The sequence below is a fragment of the Agrilus planipennis genome, unplaced genomic scaffold (genome assembly GCF_000699045.2).
Source record: "Agrilus planipennis isolate EAB-ADULT unplaced genomic scaffold, Apla_2.0 scaffold58, whole genome shotgun sequence".
NCBI classification, from domain to species: domain Eukaryota; kingdom Metazoa; phylum Arthropoda; class Insecta; order Coleoptera; family Buprestidae; genus Agrilus; species Agrilus planipennis.
Genome location: NW_020438916.1, coordinates 494696 through 517095, shown reverse-complemented (window position 1 = coordinate 517095; position 22400 = coordinate 494696). Strand labels below are relative to the sequence as shown.

Here is a 22400-nt window from a genome sequence, read left to right as displayed (position 1 = left end):
AACTTTTGTTTATCCATAGAAAACAAATGTTTTTGAGAAGACCAGTAAATTTGTTTCAAAAAACGAGATGAGAAGCCCCCCACTAATTTTTTTGTATCTTATATAGTTACTATGTTATTCTATACAAATGCCGAAATTTGCCCACCCTGTACATATGTTGCAGCTAGAGCAAACAAAAAAAAATTGAGACGTTCTTGTGAATAATAAATTACTTCCCTGACGGTTCTTACAAATATTATTTAGTCGTTAACATTATCTGCTGCTTATTTAGGCGAACAGCATGTAAATCAATAAATAATGAAGTTTTTGATCAATAATGAATTTATGGAAGCCGCCAGATGTGAACATCAATCTCTTTCTTTAACTTTATGATTATTTCTGTGAAGATAGAAAGATTTTTGGAACAAAGCACAATCTTTCAGCATTTTTGTTCATTTGTGAAAATTTAACGACCCGACATAAAAAGTTTACGGTCTCGATAGAGTTGGGAAGCGTTTGGTGTAAATTGAACCTTTTACGAACAGGAAAAAGTCGGCGTAATTCTCTACGTTTTAAACCGAATTCAGTTCCTACTGAAATTGTCGCTTGCGGTAAAATTGAAACACTCAAAACTTTCAACACAGAGAGAAACGAAAAATTTTATATACTTTTATATAAGATTCTATGTGAATGCGGTCAAGTTTACATTGGGGAAATGAAGAGACTGTTAGAAAACCGGATAAAATAACATTTATCACACATTATAAAGGGAGAAATTACACGATTCGGCATAGCATAACACGCCTATGCAAACAAGCAAAAAGTTCGTTGGGAGAAGGAAGACATTCTTCAAAAGAGAGAGCACTGGTTACTAGACTTGTGTAACTCATGAACGAGGCGTTCACAAGAACGGCTCACTTCAACTGAACCGAGTGAAGTAGTTCAGCAATTGAAAGAATTATACTAGGGTCAATTGAAAAGTCCCCGGCCTAACACATGGATGGCGGTACCAGAACTAAATCCATATGATTTTCAGTTAGTCCTAACCTTCAAAAGACGCGTCTATAAATTTGACGGCTGTCGGATCATTAGTTTGTGAATTATAGCATTTTTAGTGAAGCAACTTTTGTTATTGTGAAAAAAATGGATAAAAAGGAATTTCGCGTGTTGATAAAATATTGCTTTTTGAAGGGAAAAAATACAGTTGAAGCAAAAACTTGGCTTGATAACGAATTTCCGGACACTGCCCCAGGAAAATCAACCATCAAGGATTGGTATGCTAAGTTTAGACGTGGTGAAATGAGCACCGAAGACGGTGAACGCAGTGGACGCCCAAAAGAGGCTGTTACGGACGAAAACATTAAAAAAATCCACAAAATGATTTTGAATGACCGTAAATTGAAATTGAATGAAATAGCAGACACTCTACAGATATCAACGGAACGTATACATCACATCATTCACGAATATTTGGGTATGAGAAAGCTCTGTGCAAAGTGGGTGCCGCGCGAGCTCACTTTTGACCAAAAACAACGACGAGTTGATGATTCAGAGCAGTGTTTGAAGATGATCACGCGTAATAAACCCGAGTTTTTGCGTCGATATGTGACAATGGATGAAACATGGCTCCATCATTTCACTCCGAAGTCCAATCGACAGTCATCGGAGTGGACTGCACACGATGAACCCGCTCCAAAGCGTGCAAAAACGCAACAGTCGGCTGGCAAGGTTATGGCGTCTGTATTTTGGGATGCGCGTGGAATAATTTTCATTGACTACCTTGAAAAAGGAAGGACCATCAACAGCGACTATTACATAGCGTTATTGGACCGTTTGAAGGACGAAATCGCCGAGAAACGACCGCATTTGCAGAAAAAGAAAGTCCTGCTTCACCAAGACAATGCACCGTCTCACAAGTCAGTGAAAACGATGGCAAAAATTCATGAATTGGGCTTCGAATTGCTTCCGCATCCACCGTATTCTCCAGATCTGGCCCCCAGCGACTACTTCCTGTTCTCAGATCTCAAAAGAATGCTCGTTGGGAAAAAATTTTCGTCGAATGAAGAGGTGATCGCCGAAACTGAGGCCTATTTTGAAGCAAAGGACAAATCGTACTACAAAAATGGTATCGAAAAGTTGGAGGATCGCTATAATCAGTGTATCACCCTTGAAGGGAATTATGTTGAATAAAAAAAACGAATTTTGCAAAAAAAATGTGTTTTACTATTTTAGGCCGGGGACTTTTCAATTGACCTGTTAGTTCAGTAGTTCACACCTTGTACAATAGGACTCATGTATTTTCAACATATCGGGACTAATCGAGTCATGTATTTTCAACTTTCCTCCATGTGGCAGTCACAAAACAATTAGAAAAAAACTGGGTAAATCTTTTCCGCAGTAGTTACGCGCCAATTTTGAGTATAAAACGTATAATTTGCTTTTCTGTATCTATTTTTTGATTTTGATTTGAAGTGGGGACGAAAAATTTGAAAATACATGAGTAAAATCAATTGAAAATAGATGGTATTGAAAAGACATGAGTTCAAAATACATGAGTTCTACTGTATTATTGGAAGTTTTGCGTACTCTACATTCTGAGCATTGAACTAAATGAACTACTGAACTAGACTGGTGAATTAGTTCACTTCGTTGAAGAAGATTTGTTGAACTACATCAGTGAATTGAACTACAATTTCCAAGTCTACTGGTTACGGCGTAAGTTTAAAAAAAAACAGCGTTCATTTAACGTTTAGTTATCCAAGAGTGGAAGTAACAAATGGAAACTGGGGTTGAAACTAATCCTGGAATTGCAATCCAACCAACCGGACAAAATGTCACACCCGAATGATCACTTAATTAATTATATAAATTCCGAGTTTTGAGTTAACTGTTGGTTACCTAATGACGACTGCATATATTATATGGTCGAAACGTTGCAACTTAATAATAAACAAAGTCATGGAAATCCAAAGTCTAAGTCTATTTCTAGCGAAACACTATTTCTAAAAATATCCTCGTTTTAGTAGGTGGAAAGAAAGTTAGTTTAAGACTACACATTATTTTCCTAAATTTAAAAAATTGGAAGACTTTGGCAGGGTTGGAGAACACTCTAAGTGTTCAAACCCCAATGCCAAAACACTATACTAAGAACAGAGCTGCTTTTAGATAACAAGGTTATCTTCTTCGGAGACTCTAGAGAACTACCATAAAACCTAAAGACAGTTGAATATTTAAATACAATTATAATAATATATGTTACGGTCAAGTTAACTTATCTGGAATTGTAACTGCAATGATTAGTGGATCTTACAATAAAAAAAAAATACAACATGTAATTATACAACAAGCTACTGAAGTGAAACTTCTTCAAACACACAAACATACCGGGATAGGGGTTAAGGAATTGGTTTGATGGTATTATTTGTAACTACACTAAAAATTTAAGAACTCGACTACGTGGCCGAGTAGAGGGGGAGCATCCGTTGCATGATTTCGTTACATAGCAACTCGCATGAAACGAACTTACCCTACCGTGCGTAAAGAAGTTTCTCTTCCAAAAAAAAGACAAATTAAATTAGACTATAGTACCCGTGTCACTGTTAAGAGAGTTTAATTACTTTTTATAAATAACCATACTTTTAAAACTATCAAGCAGGTAATTATTTCTAATTTTATTTACCAATTTAATATTGTCAATATCGACCTAATAATTGTCGGTAACAATATGAGGGACAATAAAGGATTTTTCAGTTTTACCAAACCTAGTTTGAGATAAATATTGCCAGGGTGTCCAACTTTATGCTGCAATCGTTACAATCAATTTCGTATATGCGCAACATTTTCTTAGGGTTGCCAAAAAGAATTCCAAGGGAGTTCAAACTATACGCAACTTGAAAACCAAGTTCACGAGAAAAACCTTCGAGTCCTAAAATAAATCTGATGGGCTCGTATGGTATAATAATAAACTAATAAACTTAGTTTTGATGGTTTCTTTTTAAAAAGTTGACGATTTTGAAATAGATCCTTAAATTTTATTTTATTAATATAATTGCAACTGTAACCATTGTCTTTCGAAATATTTTTAATTCCAATTTATTGCTACTTTGTAAAAACTAACTAGTCTCTTATGTACCTACACAACTATTTTAAAACGTGTAACAGCATTGTCTAGCTGCTACTAATTTAATCAAGGAATGTAGAATTTCTGCAAGTTTTAATTAGGATCCCGAACGGCTCTTCTGAAAATGTTTTTTTTCTTCATCGAAAGGAGTAGGTACTACCTCTCTCTAGCGTTACCCTTTGTTCTTGACCCAATTTGCGCTTCAAAAGGAACGCCTGACAGGAATTCCTTGAGCAAACGTAATTCGTTAGAAGGATAAGAAAACTTTGCTGGCAGATGTATTTTATGTGAAAAAATCCGCAGGATGTATCCCTATTTACTTTTCTTTTCATACCTCTCGCGAGCAAAGCCAAATATGTATTCGAAAAAGTTTAGTTCCATTTTTATGGCACACATTTTAGCGTTTTATTTTTTGTAGGTGTCGCGTCGCAAAATAGGTTTCTAGGGATTTGTAGATAACAAAATCCTCTTGTATCGCGTTTTTAAACTGTTACATCAATCTTCTTGTCCACGATATTTATCTAACAATACTTGGACTACATCCAACATCCTTTATTAGACGAGAATTCTTAAGTGGTTATTCGGGGTAAAAAGTATCCCTGATCTTGTAAAGAAATTTGAAATTATCTACTTTAGTTGCGAGCAGTACTATGTGAAAACTGCACTGTTTAAGGGACTTTTTTTTTTTTCGAATATTATGGCACTGGCGGATCTTTAACCATGCTCAATACATTTTTGCAATGTTATAGGTTGTGAAATGCACTTAATTATAAAACTTTTAACCGAGAAACAGACTATGTTCTGATCAATATGCCGGAATATTAAGAAACGTACCATCTGAAGACATTCTAGAATGCATCTCGTGGTAGCGCTAAGGGTAGGGGGTGTAAAAACTTTACACAAGAAGTACCCCAGTTAATGAACGATCAATGATTAAGGATGTTTGGGAGGTATGTCAAAATGCTACGAGACAAATAAAACTTTGGAAGAACGTTCCTCATTCAATTCTAAAACTCCTGTTAAAATTACAAATCGATTCATTAAACCGTTAAAAAGTTATTGAAATTTTAAAAAATTGTAATTTTACACGTCATTTTATGGAGATTCGTTAACCGAACAGATTAAATTTATTTTTATTAACAGAAAAAAAGCTACCAGAAATTTCAAACTTTTATAATAAGTAACTTGAACTCTGGAGAATCACTTTAGCGTAAGGTTATTCAAATTCACTAAATGGTTATCGAGAAAAAAATGAAAAATTAGCTGAAAATCTCGTTTTTACTTGATAATATAATGATAATATTTATAATTGTCTGAAATAAATGCAATTTTAAAGTTTTAATTATTATTTAAACATATTAAAAAGTTTTACGCTCATTATTAATAGAGATTGAAACTAAATATTTTTTTGTTTCGAAGTTGAAATCAAGGCATATCCACTGCCAAAAGTCAGTTAAAATTTTTCCATATTATTCGTTATTTCTTATTTTATTCAAAGCTTTTGGTTAAATTCCAAATTTTATTTCAAACCGTATACTTTTTTTAGTGTAGATAGTATTTATTTACTTCATGATATGCTGCAAAACCTAATTAATCACGAATTTCTAATTTTATGTACTCTTGTCTCCGATTGTACCTCCCAAGCATCCTTAAGAACACCTGTTCTTCGTTATATAGCAAGCGTCAAGAGACGAAACACACGTACCTACTCGTGACCTTCGTAGCAGCTGGTACGCAGACAGACCAATTGTACATAATTTACACCGACGCCGCCTTATACAATTACGCTAGGTAGTCCTGGTCATCATTGCCGGAGTAGTTGGGTTACCCTCATGTTTATGTATATCACTGGGTGGTGAGAAATGGCTCTTTCTATTTCTTTTCCATGTATCTTCTTCTGCCATAATTTTTCGGGAATACTGTTCACACATATTGTATAGTAAAACAAAATTTGAAGATGAAAATTAGCTTAGGATTCGATAAAATGGAAAGCTAATGGTTATCAAGTTATTTAGACAAATAAGCGCGTAAAGTATACGTTTTGGGTTAATAATTATCATACGTGAATCGCATTTTCTATCTTATTTGATACTAATGGCAGCCTCAATAAATCACCGACCAAACCTACGATGCTCCATATAAGCGTATTTTAACCTAACCGAACCTGAGATACTCCATATAAGCGTATTTATATACAGGGTGGAAACTTGAATTGATTTCTGCTGTTAAGTTAATAAATGGCGCAGGTTGTAATTTTATCACATGCAAAAAGAAAACTTAACCTATCTTAAAATACTCCCAATCTATATTAGTACTTATTACTTGAAGTTTAAGTAGGAAACGTTCTTTTCTAACGTATTTAAAAATCTCGAGTTTTGTGCCGAATAAGCCGAAATATGCAGAAGATTTGCTGGTTTGTTTCATTTTAAAGAAAACAGCCACTGCAACTCACAGTTTCCTTCGATGAAACTGTTCCATCTGAAATCATTTGTAGAGATGCAGTTAAGCGATAAAAAAATGGCAACTTTGAGCTCAAGGAGAAACCTTGACCTGGTCAGCCTAAAAAGGGGTGATGCTGCGCCTTCCGTGATGTCAGAAGGAGGTGGTTTATTTGTTATCCGCTGCTTTAATCTGAGCTGCCTATTATTAAGAACATACTGCAACATAAGACGCTGTAATTTTACAGCACAATAATGACCTGTCACACGTTGCAACAACGGTTAAGGATACGATAGGGGCACTTGGAAGGGAAGAGTTACTCCACCCGCCACGTTCTCCAGATGTCGCTTTTAGTGACTATTATCTGTTTCGTTCATTGCAGTGTAGTCCTTCGGAAAGAAGCCTCAATTACTACTATGATATACAAAATTTGCTTGATAAATGAATCGGTTCGAATGAATCACATTTTTTTATGGTGGAATCCGTTTATTACAAAAAAAGTCAGAAAATTTTGAGGACAATATTTTGAATGAAATTGCGTCATCATCATAAGGTCGTCAGTCCTAAGACTGGTTGGACACGTACCTCCACTCTTTCCTATCCTGAGCTAAACTTCGCATTTTGCTAAAACTAGAACAACCCACATCCTTAACTATTTGCGAACAGTAATCTAATCTAGGTCTGCCTCTACCCCTCTTAACTCCTGTTTCTGCCTCTAATATGTCTCTGACTATACCTTCATGCCTGAAAAGGTGTCGTACCAACCTGTCTCGCCTATTTTTTATTGACTTCCATAGAGTCCTCTGTTCTGCTATTCTTTCCAATACCTCTTCATTTCTAATCTGTTATACCAACGTTATCCTCATCATCCGCCTATAACACCACATTTCGAACGCTTCTAACCTTTTCTTTTCAGCCGCGCCAACTGTCCATGTTTCGCACCCGTACAACGCCGTGCTCCAAACATACACCTTTAACAACCTTTTTCGAATTAAAGGCGACACGACCCTGCGCTATCCTCTGCTTTATATCCCTACTACTCCTTCCATCCTGACTTATCTGATTTATCTAAAATCAGCTACTTCTTCTAATTTTTCGTCTCCTATCTTTATATTCTCTCTTTCCCTACTTTTTCTTCCCTTGCATACCAGTATTTTAGTTTTACTTTTATTTATTTTACAGTTATTGTAGACAAAAATGACAGAAATTAATTCAAGTACCGTATAACATCCAGTTGCTGCAGTCTCCATCTACCGGTATTTGCTGCGAACAGTATACGTCCTTTAATAAATAAATAATACAAATTATGACAAACGTTTTCATCAGGTAGGTTTTGTTAAGTATAGGTACTTATTAAATTATTGTTGATGGTGTTGGTTTTTTCTTTCTATGGTAAAAATTACCTAGGTACGCGGCATTATTATCCGGTACCCGGTCGGATCCGCCGAGTACCGATCCAAATCGGGTACCCGGCTCATCTCTAATATTTACAATAAGCAGACACTTAATATGTGATTTCCAATAATATGTTAGTATCGCAGGAAAATGCCAATAAGTTATTTATAGAATTAGCTATATATGTACCTACACATTTATACGTCATCCTCAAAGCAAGTTCTGTTATTCGAATAAACAGTTCCACGGCGAAGCTATCAACACATTCAAGTAGTTTGAAATTTAAATTAGTGCTGTTTCAGTTTTCAATGGAAAATTCTAAAGTGTCATCACAGTTTTATTCGTAGTTACTAAAATATTTCATTTGTAAAATAAAAACGTCAAGATGGGCTAAATGAATTTATCTTTTCGATGACTTAAAAAATAAAAATACGTAGGTATTTTTGGACCTTACTGAAATCTAATTTATTCAGTACTGAATTATTTAATGTTTCAACACAATAAAAATAAATAATCGAAAGAAACGTAAGAAAAATTAAAAATAAACGTGAAATTGTATCACCTAAATGGCCGTTAAAGAAGTAGTAAATGAGTGTAAAATAAACACCGATTAATACGTTACAAGCCAATAATTAAATAATAATCCAGGCACGTCCCGTTGGAGTAATAATTATGAAGGTAAAAATAACTTCTCCTTGATACTACGCGTGAAAATTTTCTTTCAGTGGCAATAGACAAATTGATTGGAAAAGCCTGTATACTTACTTAATAACGATAATACCGTAAAAACTCTATTTCAGTTAAAGCGGGCTTTTTATAAAAAACTAATTTTAACAATCCTTTTTAGTCAATTCTGGTTTATAACAGACGGGCTGAAAAGTTCGTATTCTAGCATAGAAAAAAATTTTTTTTTTGATAGAATCTGATTTTATTATTCAATATAGTTCCCTTCGAGGGCGATACAACGATTATAGCGGTCATATAATTTTTCGATATTATTTTTATAATACGATTTGTATTTAGCCTCAAAATAGGCTTCAGTTTCGGCGATTGCCTCTTCATCGGCGAGAAATTTCTGTCCAGCGAGCATCCTCTTGAGCTCTGAGAACAGAAAAAAGTTGCTGGGGGGCAGATCTGGAGAGTACGGCGGATGCGGAAGCAATTCGAAGCTCAATTCATGGAATTTTGCCATCGATTTCATTGATTTGTGACACGGTGCATTATCTTTATGAAACAGCACTTTATTTTTGAAACAACAAAAGTGCTTTCACTAAAAATGCTATAACTTAGATACTAATAGTGCAACAGCTATCAAATTTATACACACGTCTTTTGAAGGTTAGGGCTAATTAAAAATCATATGGATTTGATACTACGATAGTAGAGCCATATATGGGTCAGCCTATGAACTTTTCAGCCCGCCATTGTACTATTGTATAAAATTAGTTTTTGCGGCACTGTTCAGTAAATTTCAAGTTTAACCTAAAGATTTTGGTTTTTTTAAGTATTTAATTTATTTTTTGAAGAATATCCTCTTAGGATCAAAAGATTATAGCAGAAAAAGGCAATTTCTTCTGTTTTGGCACTGTAATTATCGGAAGAGCGCATATACCTACTTCATAAAGGGAGTTTAGGTTGTCCTGATTCTGTCTAATTAATTAATATTAAATCGATCGCTTCCCTCCCTTAATTTTTCCACAAGTAAAGTCTTGAGTTTGAATCTTCTTTTGTACACTTCAGTAACAACTAATTTTAACTAATAAAATAAAATACCTTAATGTTAATTATGATTATCAAACAATTGTAGTTTTACCAGAACTAATCTAAGACTGAGCTTGTTCAAAATTTGTTGATGTAACATTCTTAAAAACGAGATAGGTCAATTCTCCGAACACAAAGATTTGCCCCGGCTTTCTCATATAAGCAGTGCCGTACATTTAAATCTTCGCAATACTTGAATGTTCTCTAGGTACTCGACTAAATATTTGAAATAAATAAATATAACCCACGTGTATTAGAAAATATTTTGCCAATTTTTTCGATTCTGGTATCGAGAACCCCTGTTGAGCCTTTTAATAATCGTTAAGAACAACACTTTTCTAATTCTTTTTGAAGTGAAACTTCTTTACGCATGGTAGGGTAAGTTCGTTTCATTCGAGTTGCTATGTAACGAATTTATGCAACGGATGTCCCCCCTCTACTCGGCCACGTAGTACAAATAATACTATTAAATCAATTCCCTATACCCTATCCCGGTATGCTTCTGTGTTTGAAGAAGTTTCACTTTAGTAGCGTGTTGTATGATTACACGTTGTATTATTTTTTTATTTACTATTCATCTATTACATACATACATACAAATGAATATATGTTTCATCCAGCACCCACCGAACTTTTAATCACTACGAAGATTTAAATGTACGCCACTGTATGTAATGAAAAACTTGGACAGACCCTTGTGTTTCGAGAATTGACCTGTTTTGATTCTGAGAATTTTACATCAAGTAATGAATTAACTATTCTGTGTTAAGATAAATCATTTAAGTTCAGTTCATCTTCGAGTTAAGAACTCGACGCACACCAACTGATCCGGCTGTAATTTTCGTTATCAACCTAGGGCACGACTAAATAGACAGAATAAAAACGCATTAAGTTGAACTAAACCTCTTGTGCATATCCTTATTTTTCCCGAGCGTGAACATCATCTTCTATCTGAATGCGGTTCTTGTTTATCATCTGCGAATCCTTGGTTTCCAGCTTCCGCACTTTTGTCAGTCCTACTCTGAACGATTCTAGTTTAGATTTTTCGGAGTTAAGCTAATTGTTCTTCTCATTCTTTCTAATACCTCTTTCTAACTTTCTCTACCCACGGTAACACCACATTTCGAACGTTTCTTTTCCGCCGCACTCACTGTCCATATTTCGCACCCATACATCGCCGTGCTCCAAACATACACCTTTAATAATCTTTTTCGAATTTCTAAATTAACCGTTCGCGAGCATAGTAGTGAGTTCTTTTTACTGAAGACGATTCGACCTTGCGCTATCCTCTGCTTAATATCCCTACTAGTCCTTCCGACGTGAGTATCTGACTTCCTAGATACCTAAAATCAGCGCACTTTTCCTATTTTTTTCTTCCCTGGCATACCAGTATTTTTGTTTTACTTATTTATTTTCATTCAATACTCTATCTCTAACTCCTCCTTGCTAGATACTAATACTGCTATATTATCTGCAAATCTAAGCATACTATAGGGTTGTTCGGAAAGTCATTTCGTTTTTTCCCGACAGAGGATTTAATTGTATTCTTTTGCACCCAAGTTCACATTTAAGCCGTATAATTTTTATATGCTTTGAGAGCTCATATAGCAAGGCTTGTGTGTGAAAAATTCCAATTAATTCTACGCAGTAGTTTTTGGTTGGTGCCCTTTTAAATATGGAGAGCGATAAGCAGCATTTTCGACATATCTTACTGTTTTACTACAGAAAGGGTAAAAATGCTGTTCAAGCCAGAAAGAAATTGACTGATGTGTATGGAGAAGGTGTGTTGACAGTACGCCAGTGCCAGAACTGGTTCGCTAAATTTCGATCCGGCAATTTTGATGTCGAAGATGCACCACGTTCGGGAAGGCCGGTTGAAGCTGATAAAGACGCGATAAAGGCATTAGTTGATGTGAACCGGCGAATAACAACACGTGAGATCGGATTGAGGTTAAATTTATCAAATTCAACAGTTTATGACCACTTGAAAGGCCTGGGATTATCCTCGAAGCTCGATGTATGGGTTCCCCATGTTCTCACAGAGAGAAATCTGTGTCGCCGCATTGACGTCTGCGATTCGCTTCTCAAACGTCACGAAAATGATCCGTTTTTGAAGCGCATCATCACTGGGGACGAAAAATGGGTTGTATACAACAACGTCAAACGCAAGAGGTCATGGAGCAAAAAAGATGAACCGGCTCAAACCATTTCCAAAGCCGATATTCACCAAAAAAAGGTGATGCTGTCTGTTTGGTGGGATTTTAAAGGAATCGTTTTTTTTGAGCTTTTACCGGATAACACAACGATTAATTCGGAAGTCTACTGTCATCAGCTGGACAAACTGAATGATGCACTTCAACAGAAAAGGTCAGAACTAATCAACAGGAAAGGTGTAGTGTTTCACCAAGACAACGCGAGACCTCACACAAGTTTGGTCACTCGCCAAAAGCTTTTACAGCTTGAATGGGATACAATGCTACACCCACCATATTCTCCAGACCTGGCACCATCGGATTATTATTTGTTCCGGTCACTCCAAAATTTTTTAGACGGTAAAACCTTCACCTCAAATGAGGAGGTCAAAAACCTCCTCGATCAGTTTTTTGCCAGCAAAGACCAAAAATTTTATGAGCGTGGAATTATGCTACTACCAGAAAGATGACAAAAGGTGTTGGACCAGAACGGTCAATATATAATTTAATAAAGTATTTGTTTATTATACGAAAACTGTCTTTCATTTCCACAAAAAAAACGAAATGACTTTCCGAACAACCCTATAATATTTTGCCCCTGTATATCTATCCTTATAGTTGTACTGTCTTTAATGATGTTGATCGCGTCTTCGATGTATAGATTAAGAGGTAGCGGTGCCAAATGTCGTTAAATGTGTCTAAAACGACAAGGTACCATAAAAACAAGAATCCAATTTTCATTAAATTCTCTCATTGTAGCACTACGAAAATATTTAGTTTTGTAAGCACTATTCGATTTAACTAAATTACGTTGTGTGATTATAGTAATTTCTATTTCTAAAGATGATTAGGCTTTCATGGCCGAAGTTATCGGGTTTGATGGTCGTGATCCAGGATTAATCCTCCTCCTTCCATAGTTTCTATTCGCAAGGGACGTGGCGAAAGCGTAAAATTCTTCCCTGCGGTTGTGCTAAATTGTCTTGCTACGTTCCCTGAAAATGCCAATGACAGTAACTGCCGAAACGTCGGATAAACAACTACATCCACGACTCACAACGACCATCAAGCCCGAATTATCGAGTCCTCTTCAAATTTCCATTTAATTTATCTCTCACTTGCCTATCCAATTAAAGAGTAACCTTTCCTGAAAAGCAATTTCGAATAGGCTTGTATATACAAATACATCTTCAATCGATATTTCTATCCGGGCCCTTTAATGAGTCACTCTAAAATGATGGAGACTATTTTTTTTTATTGTGATATTGATTACCGCTTATTTTTAATTTAAGGCTTTGCTGAGAAACGAACCAATAAGAAGCGAAAATTAAAATGAAAGTCAAATATATTTTTCTTCCCTAACCCGAAAATATCGCCATTAGTAACAACATTCAGCAGGAACAATTTATTTTGATACGATTTTTATAAGAAACTAGATTGTTTTAGAAAAGGGGTTTGCAAAAAATTTCATACAAACACATAAACCCAAAATTCTACATAAAAATGCTTAAACGCTTTTCGTCATTGAAGGTATTAATCATTAATCTCCTGTTGAGGATAATACTATCCCTCCTCCTTTTATCATTACCAGTCTGGGATATGTCACAATCAAACTGTGAGTATTTGATCAAACATCTACAAAGCCTCTTAACATTAATAAAATGTAAACAGGATATACCTATACATTCACTTTAACTAATAGTATGTAATGACATCTTTTACTTTAGAAATTCTAAAAAGATTGCTAAAGCTCTGTACCTTCGGGTGTGAAACGAGAATTATTTTATATTCTTTTGCTTAATTTCAGTACAAAAGGCCTGAGGGTTTTGAAGTTTGGAATATACATGAATATCGCTATTTTCTAGGCTTCAAAAAGTTATTNTAAAGTGTACAATACTGTAATATATTATTTTAATCTACCTCGTAGGGTTTATCTATCTCGTTTGCAAAGTAAGCGCAAAAAAATGTGTTTATTTACGACATCACATTACAAACCAAATAATCAGTGTTTCTCTATTATATTATGCATGTACTATACATATAAACCTTTCTCTTGAATTATTCTATCTATTAAAAAAATACATTAAAGTCCATTGCGTAGTTTTAAAGATCTGAGCATACATACGGACAGACAGCGGGAGAAATGCCTTGCATGATTTCGTTACATAGCAACTCGTATGAAACGAACTTACCCTACCGTGCGTAAAGAAGTTTTACTTCAAAAATGGTCCGACTAAAAAAAATACCCTTTCCGTTGCCGCATTTGATACCGGTATTGAAGCCAAAAAAGAAAATAACTTTTGAAGGTCTTTAAAAATGTTGTGTCACTTTTGTAACGCCGTCAAGTCTTTGTTTTGCACTGCTGCCTTTACTACCTCTTTCACTTTACACACTTCTTCGTAAAGTTGATCCATGTCGAAGAACGAATTAAATTTTAAGTTTTCAATAATTTTGACCATTGACCCGTAAGAGAATGGGAGAGAATATGGTTTAAAGTCCAATCTGCTATCCTTGAGTTCGTATTTAGTTTCTACAACACTCGTTTTTTATTTTGGAAACTTTATCAGCAGGCAACTTTTTAAATATGTTACGTGAATCCTACAAATTCATCTTTGATCCGCTGCCTCAATTTTTTACTCAGTTCAACCAATATAATAATGGGTTTTTAATAATTTTATTGATTTATCGGGACATTTAGCGTCCCGATCAGGTGCAAATCGGGACGCGTCCTCAAACCATGAAAATCGGGACACCTGGCAACGCTACTGACAACCTACATTGCTGTATTCAGGAGAATCTTCAGAATAAAATTGGATTAAAAAAATTTAATCCGAATAATTTTTCCCACTTACCCGCCCATACTGCTTGAACTATTTAGGGAAATGTAAAGATTCGCTCAGGATAGGACACAGTGGAGGTGCGAGTCTTAGGACTGACGACCCTTTGATGATGATGATAAGAAAATGTTTTAATTTTGCTAAAACTCAAATCGGTGCAACTGACACAGCTGATGATATGATACTTTTAATTAAAATATGGCCCACTTTCAATGCAGGATGTTGTTTTAACCGAATTTTTTAGCAATGAATCGCTAATTTTGGTGTATTCCTCAGTGTCAGCATAGTTATGAAACGATTTGGATCTAGTATCTTTAGAGGCTGTGATACCTACCTACTTCCTGTAGGTTTAAGTGTAAATATGTGTGGAAATGTAAATGCTAAGCAATACGTAGAATTAAACAGTGTAGAATTCAAGAAAAAGCAATTAAGGGTAAAACTAGATATTACTATGAGAATGAATGCAAATATGGTTGAAGTTGAATTTCTAGGAAAAAGTGACTGAGAGTCTTAGAGAACAATAGAATAAAATAATTCGAAGTGGCCTGTATTCTATCGAAACTGCCAGACGCGGATCGCGATTTCGATCATTTTGGATCCCATCAGCGCGTCGCAGACATCTCCAACAGAACAGAGAACAACTTTTACCTGCTATCTTAACAGCGCGTTTTAGAAAATACCACAAATGGCGCGGTAAACGCCATCTGTTGTACGATGCTACATTTTAGGATTACGTATGCTCCAACACGGTCCATTTAAATAATATAGTTTAGATTGAAAGGTATGCACAAGATAATAACTTGAAAAGCATTGAGATAATATTTGAAGTGATACAAAAATTTGAAAGACTATTAAAGAATGTTTAAAAAATAGTATTAAATATTTACAGAAAATACACATTTTCGCACCGCATGTACAATAATTTATTATTGACTTAATTGAACCTAGAAAGCACATTTACGTACTTATTTACGTCAATGATTAGAGTTTTATGCCTATATCTACCACATACACCTACCTATTTATCAGTCGACATTATTAACGCATTCTTTATTTATAGCTCGATTGTGCTGCACACATTTTTTGGTAAATTAATTAGGATAATGCAAATGATAAAAGAAGCGCGGAACCTTTTTAATCTAAACCATGACGCACGTAACATAATCCAAGCGATTTGATTAAGTCCAAAAGCACGCATCCAAACCTTCGCACATACAAACAAGTAGGTGGAGTATCGACCGGTTAATTTGATCTTAATCTTTTAAAGGCAGCCACAGCCCTCTCCGGCTATGGCGTATACTCCTTCAAAATAATCAACTCGAGGGGAACGAATTAGACGGTCTGCCGATTAAATTTATTACCTGAACATTAATTAGCGCAAACAAAGGCTACATTTTCTTTCTGAATCGGCCCCATTAGTAAAGGGCGGTGTTAGAAGCAGGGGTGATAAATTGGTACCAGAATATTAAATTGAACTGCAAGAACAAAAACTAAAGTTTTTACAGTTGTTTGAAGTCGATGCTAATTTTTCGACTCAAGTTTCCATTATTTGCTTTAATTTTTTTTGTACGTTAGTAGAAAGCCAACCAAATGTCTAATATATCGCAAAGTGACAGCAGACGAAAATGAAATATTACTGTTCGTTCTAGTGGCACAAAGTAATAAGCAAATCAATGATCAGGGAGCATATATATGTTTATTAAAGTGGGAGCAGTCTTCCACTGATAGACTTTGTTTAAGGGCTTACAAAATGCTTGTGGATACAAAATTAACCACGTTAATCTTATTTACACAGCGTCTCCAAGTGTCTTCTTACTTCTATGTGTGGATTGTGAACTGTTCAGCCCCAAAATTTGAACGACAGGGTTGGATTTGCCTGAATCTGGTACAATGTAGTACCTCAGCGGTTCCCAATTATTTTTTGCTACGAAACTCCCTTTGACCAACCCTGTTTTTTGGTAGAATCCCACCTCGACAAAATAGTAAACTGATAATAGTTTTAAGTGTGAGACCCTGTAATCTTCAACTATTTTGAATTCGAAATCTTAATTGCAGGAATTTAATGTGCACATTTTTACTTGTTATACCGTAAAAATTAAGTTCAATGTCCAATAACTGAATTCGAGTATTTCTGAATACAGAAACCGTGATAACCTTCTCAACAACTGCAGGACATGATCCTTAAATTCAATCTAAAGGTTATTCAAATTTGAATCAACTGATAATTTAGATTCGTTAACATTAACGCTTTAGACTGATTTGCGAATGGATTCTGTACTCAGTGTCTGTCCTGTAACTTCTTTGGAAAATATTCTTTGAAGGATTTTTTGAGGTTCAATAGATGTTCATTTCTAACTTTACCTACATCTGAAATTAGTTTTAACTCATTTTCTTTGTGAAAATCTATCTAGTAGAGGAAGACATTTGTAACTTTTTTGTTCAGCACATTCAATTTAGAAGCAAAATTTGTTTTTTTTATCACCGTTAGAGAAGATATTTTGTCTCTTATTGTGTACGTAGTTGTAATTCTTCACTGTAAGGACCTACTCATTAGGTACGACAGGTTTATCGAATATTTCGGTTGAATAAACCAATTTCAATATCCATATCTCATCGTGCACTAGTACGACCGAATTTCCTCGCCTCTCGTCTGGTATTTACATATTTCTTTCACAAAAATAGTGGTCCTCGACCCTATCATAAAATGAACCGTTAGGGTTTTGTTATGAAAAATATGCATCTCATAAAAACCCTTTCGACCCTTCCCTTCCATCACAGAACACCAGGGTTCCACAGAACACAAACAGGAATCCCTGGAGTACCCTACTCAGGAAGCGTTCAACTGCTTTGCGAAAGCCTAGCGGTTAAAACTTGTGTCACCACGGATCAAATAGACATTCTCAAATAGTTGAAAATTTTTGGATCAAATCTTTCTAAATGTAGATATTAGGCCATGTCAGAGCCGACTTGGATGAAGCCAAGTTGCCTTTTTCATTCTTCTATGGCTAATAACAAAAATAAAAAGATTGAGTACCAATAAAAAAAATCGGTTGTCTGTAAAGTCGGTTTACTGACGATAGTTGAACGTGACAACGTCATAAGAAAATACTGATGGAATGGTTTCATTTTTCAAAAGAAAATTTTAATTTTATTTGTTTGATAGATATTTTGTATGCCTTAAATGGAACGCCTCAGAGCGAGGTAACGCCGCATGAGTCATATTTTGTCGTGCGTGCAGCCGGCTCCATCGAATTATAAGACGTCACGTCAAAAACTAAATTTAAGAAACCGGGATTGATTGTATATTAGTTTTGTAGATATTTATGCTGTTTGATACACCATTTTATTGTATTTTTTATCTGCCATGACGACAGTTCTATCTAATATTCAGAGACAAACACTGGGTTTTTCGGAAAAATCCTTTGAAAGCAATTGTAAAATAACTTTCCTTTTACAAGTTGTATGCCGTCTCAGACGTTGATATGAAAAAAATTATGAACTCCGGGATAGTCTGAATACCCATATGTACTTATACAATTATATAATCCTTCAAAAACAACAATTTAAAGTGCGTTATTTGGGTAAACACGAATCAGTAACTGCGATTCTTTTGTCTTATAAATATTTACAAAATAGCAACAAACAACAAAATACCAAATATTAAATCAACTGAACTGGAAAGCAAACCCCTAAAAATGAATGCCCAATATGCCCCTACGGTTTTATTACATTCTAGGATTTGTTTTACCACTTAATAGCATCAGTAGTAATCGTAATTACATATTCTTAAAACAGCTTCGAAATTAATTACAAAATAAAGAATGTCGCGTGTTTTAGGGCAATTAAATTTAGTTCCTTAAACGATGTATGTGTTATGGTAAACGTGATTAATGTAGTGGTTATGCATAATTACCAGTTATTATAGATATATTACCACAGTAAGTTCGGTAAATATGATGAATTTTTGAATATTTATGATAGATATTAACCGGCCAATAATGATACGAATAATATTCTTAAATATGTCTGCTCAAATAAAGTTTTTTGTGGTAATTAGGGGTGAGTCTTCCTTTTAATTTTTAATTAATATTTATCACAGTCTCCTCTTTCTACTTTTTTTATCCTATTTTCTATTTTCAAAACGAAGGCTATTTTAGTTTTAATGAATTTTGTCAATTTCAATGAACTAGCTAGACGTAAACAATTACAGAAACGTAATTTCATTGTTCTGAAACGCTAATTACCACTCGAAAATCTAAAATTAAATACATGTTTATTCTATATCAAAAAAAATATATAGATGTTGGAAAAAATTACAGTTGAACATATCGAAAAACATTATCATTTCAAATGTCACATTAAACAAAAAGTGAACTTATGATTTTCCAAAATTTCACGCATTCAGCCGAAATATTCACACTCCTTAAAATATCCTTAAGAAATTGGACCAAGGTTGATTTGAAGCTGAATCGATACATTCAATGCTCTTAATCGCCATTCTACGTTTGACCCAAATATTCTACAAAAAGAGGACGTTGAGTGTTTCTAAAATTAGTGATCTACTGACACTTATTGCTATGCATACTAGATTTTGTGATTCATTACCATTAGAGGGCCGTCAATCCTAAAACTGGTTGGACACTCAACTCCACTCTTTTCTATCCTGAGGTAATATTCGCATTTCCCTAAAACTAGAACATCCCACATCCAGAACTATTTGTGAACGGTAATCTAAAAAAAAAAAAACTTTTGGGTGTTTCATTCCTTGCGGACTATGCCGGAAGGTAGAGTGGCAGGCCCTCTTCAGCCTCCTTTCAGGAATCGTGGGAATGGATGGTTGCTGGTTCGGGTGAGAAAGTTGAGACGGGCGAAATGAAGACAGAAGAGAATGAAAGATTATCTGTGGAATATTACTGCCCCAGCATTTGCCTAAGTGATCCAAGGAAATCACAGAAAAACTTGGACCGAGGCAGACGGACTCGGAATCGAACCGGCGTCCTCCGGAATGCTAAGCAATGATCTAAACCTCTAGGCCATGCCGCTCGGTAAAAGCGGTAATCTAATCTAAGTCTACTTCTACGGATCTTAACTCCTATGTCTGCTTCTAATGTCTAACTAGCTACCTAAGAAGGTGTTCTAACAACCTATCTCGCCTATTTTTTATTGACTTCCATAATACCTCTTCTTTTATAACTTTCTTTGTCTACAGTGTCTTCATCATTCGCCCGTAACACTTTTCGAAAACTGGTTGGACGTATCTAACCTGTTCTTTTCCACCGTCTACGTTTCGCAACCGTACAAAGCCGGGCTCCTGTTATACACCTTTATCAACCTTTTTCAAATTTCCAAATTAACCTTTCGCAAACATAGAAGATACTTAAAGAACCTACGCTATCCTTTGTTTTACATCTATACTGCTCCTTCCATCCTGAATTATCTGACTTCCTAGATACCGAAAATCAGCGACTTCTTTTAATTTTCTGTCTCCTATTTTTATATTTACCCTTGATCTACCTTTTCTTCCATTGCATACCAAAATTTTTAGTTTAATTTTATTTATTTTCATATTTACGCAATGCTTTGTCAATACCGCTTTCATTTTATTTAAAGCTATCCCTAACTTCTCCTTGCCAGCTGCTAACACTGCTATATCATCTACAAATCTAAGCACACCAATCTTTTGCCCCTGTATATCTATCCCTAAAGTTGTTTTATCTTTTGTTTCGTGATATTTGTTATGACGAAAACACTAAGCTGACAATCACATGCAGTCATCACAATTTATTTCTACTGGTCGGACCCAGAATGACGGAAAATACCTTTAGAGACGACCCGTATAGCCCTTTTAGAAAATAAGTGAAATTTGATTGAATTACCTTCGCTATTATAGTAATATCTACCCTCCAAACAACGACAAGGCATTCCTACATCAAACGTTAGGAAGGTGCATTAAATTATTTGTGTAAGACATAGCTGAATATCCACACATAATATCGAGAATGAGGGTGGTGTAATTAATAATGCACGAAACTAATTAAACTATTTATTTCGTTGGATCTAACGTAATATAACATACAACAAGAACAATTATGTTAGTGAGCAAGTACGATAATATTCCATGGTTTACTCAAAAGTTTTTTACTTTCAATTTAAGATATTAGTAGCAACACGTGCAGAGTAGACAAGAGACAAGAGCGCAGTGTGTGGACAAGTACAAAAATGTCCTAACCGCAATTGAGAATTGAGATGCGTTCGTCACCCTGATCTCACTACCTTAAGAGGATGCCGATCGATATCCTGAAATTTGTGGCAGGTCAAAAAGGATATAGTTTAGGCGAGAGCCTCTGTAGCCAGCGGGAACCAGTGGTTGACGCGTTATGTATTTAAATGACAAATACGGGGTGGAATAAGTTTTGCCACGTACTGGGCGTTACATTTATTGACCCGTGTTCAGATTGTTTTTTGAACATTATTAGAGCAAGAAAATTGTCATGGAAATTATAATAACGTATTTACAAAAATGGAAAAAGTGCGCTCGTGTTTTTATGCATTATTGGTTATATTGCATGCTACAGTTTGTTTTTTTCCTGTTTTAAATTATGTTATATTAATTTGTTTCTACTTATTACTAAACAACGGATACCCAATCACTTATTTCCCTTTTATAAAAAAAATCTGACTTAAATTCATAGCTGTTCCTAGAATATGTGCCATCCGTGGTGTTAGGGGTATTTTAGATTCTCGAGGGTCAAGAACAAAACCATTTTTCGTCTAACTGTCATCGTTTACTTAGATCAGTGATTAAAACTAAAAAAACTTTTGGGTGTTTCATTCCCACCAGCCAGTAATGCTGGTGGGCGGGCAGTCCCTCCGGACTATGCTGGAAGATAGGGCGGAAGGCCCTCTTCAGCCTCCTTTCAGGAATCGTGGGAATGGGTGGGTGGTAGTTCGGGTGAGAAAGATTAGACGAACGAAATGAAGACAGAAGATAATGAAAGATTATCTGTGGAGTATTACTGCCCCAGCATTTACCTAAGTGATCCAAGGAAACCACAGAAAAACTTGGACCAAGGCAGACGGACCCGGAATTGCACCGGCGTCCTCCCGAATGCTAAGCAATGGTCTAGACCTCTAGGCCATGCCGCTCGGTGGATCAGTGATTCCCAACCGGTGGTTCGTGAACCCCTGGGGATTGGCAGTGTTTGCAGAGGAGGTTCGCGAAAATAATATTGTAATGGCGGATTTTTTAAAACGCCAATAAAATACCTGTTTGTTAAATAACACGTCTGCGATAAAAAAGTTTTTTGTATTTTATCTTAAGTATGTAAATGTTGGTCTATAATTTGCAAATATAAACTTTGTTTTAACGTATCACGTCACATTTTTTTTTGTATGTAGATTAATATATGTATATATTGTTCAGACCAGGGTACATTTACCTGCCGTTTCCTTGAAACATTAAGTTGGAAATTCAAATATTCAATTTTGTTGGTTTTTACAAATATTATATGTAAGTGGTTTAGGTGTAATTTTAGGGTATCGAACTTTGCAGGTAACAATATCTTTAAGATACTTTATCTTCAAGTACTTAAATAATATTAGAAACCAGTTGGTTAGCACTTTCACCCCTTCCTCTATCAGGGTGGAGATTATGTTATAAATAGGCTGACACACTCATAA

At 35.3% G+C, this 22400-nt stretch overlaps 1 protein-coding gene across 2 annotated transcripts in view; it reads left to right on the top strand.

The window, feature by feature from the left end:
* LOC108739190 (neuroglobin-like) overlaps positions 1-22400 on the top strand; it is a 219567-nt gene that overhangs the window by 42475 nt on the left and 154692 nt on the right. The gene's annotated exons all lie outside the window — the stretch shown is intronic.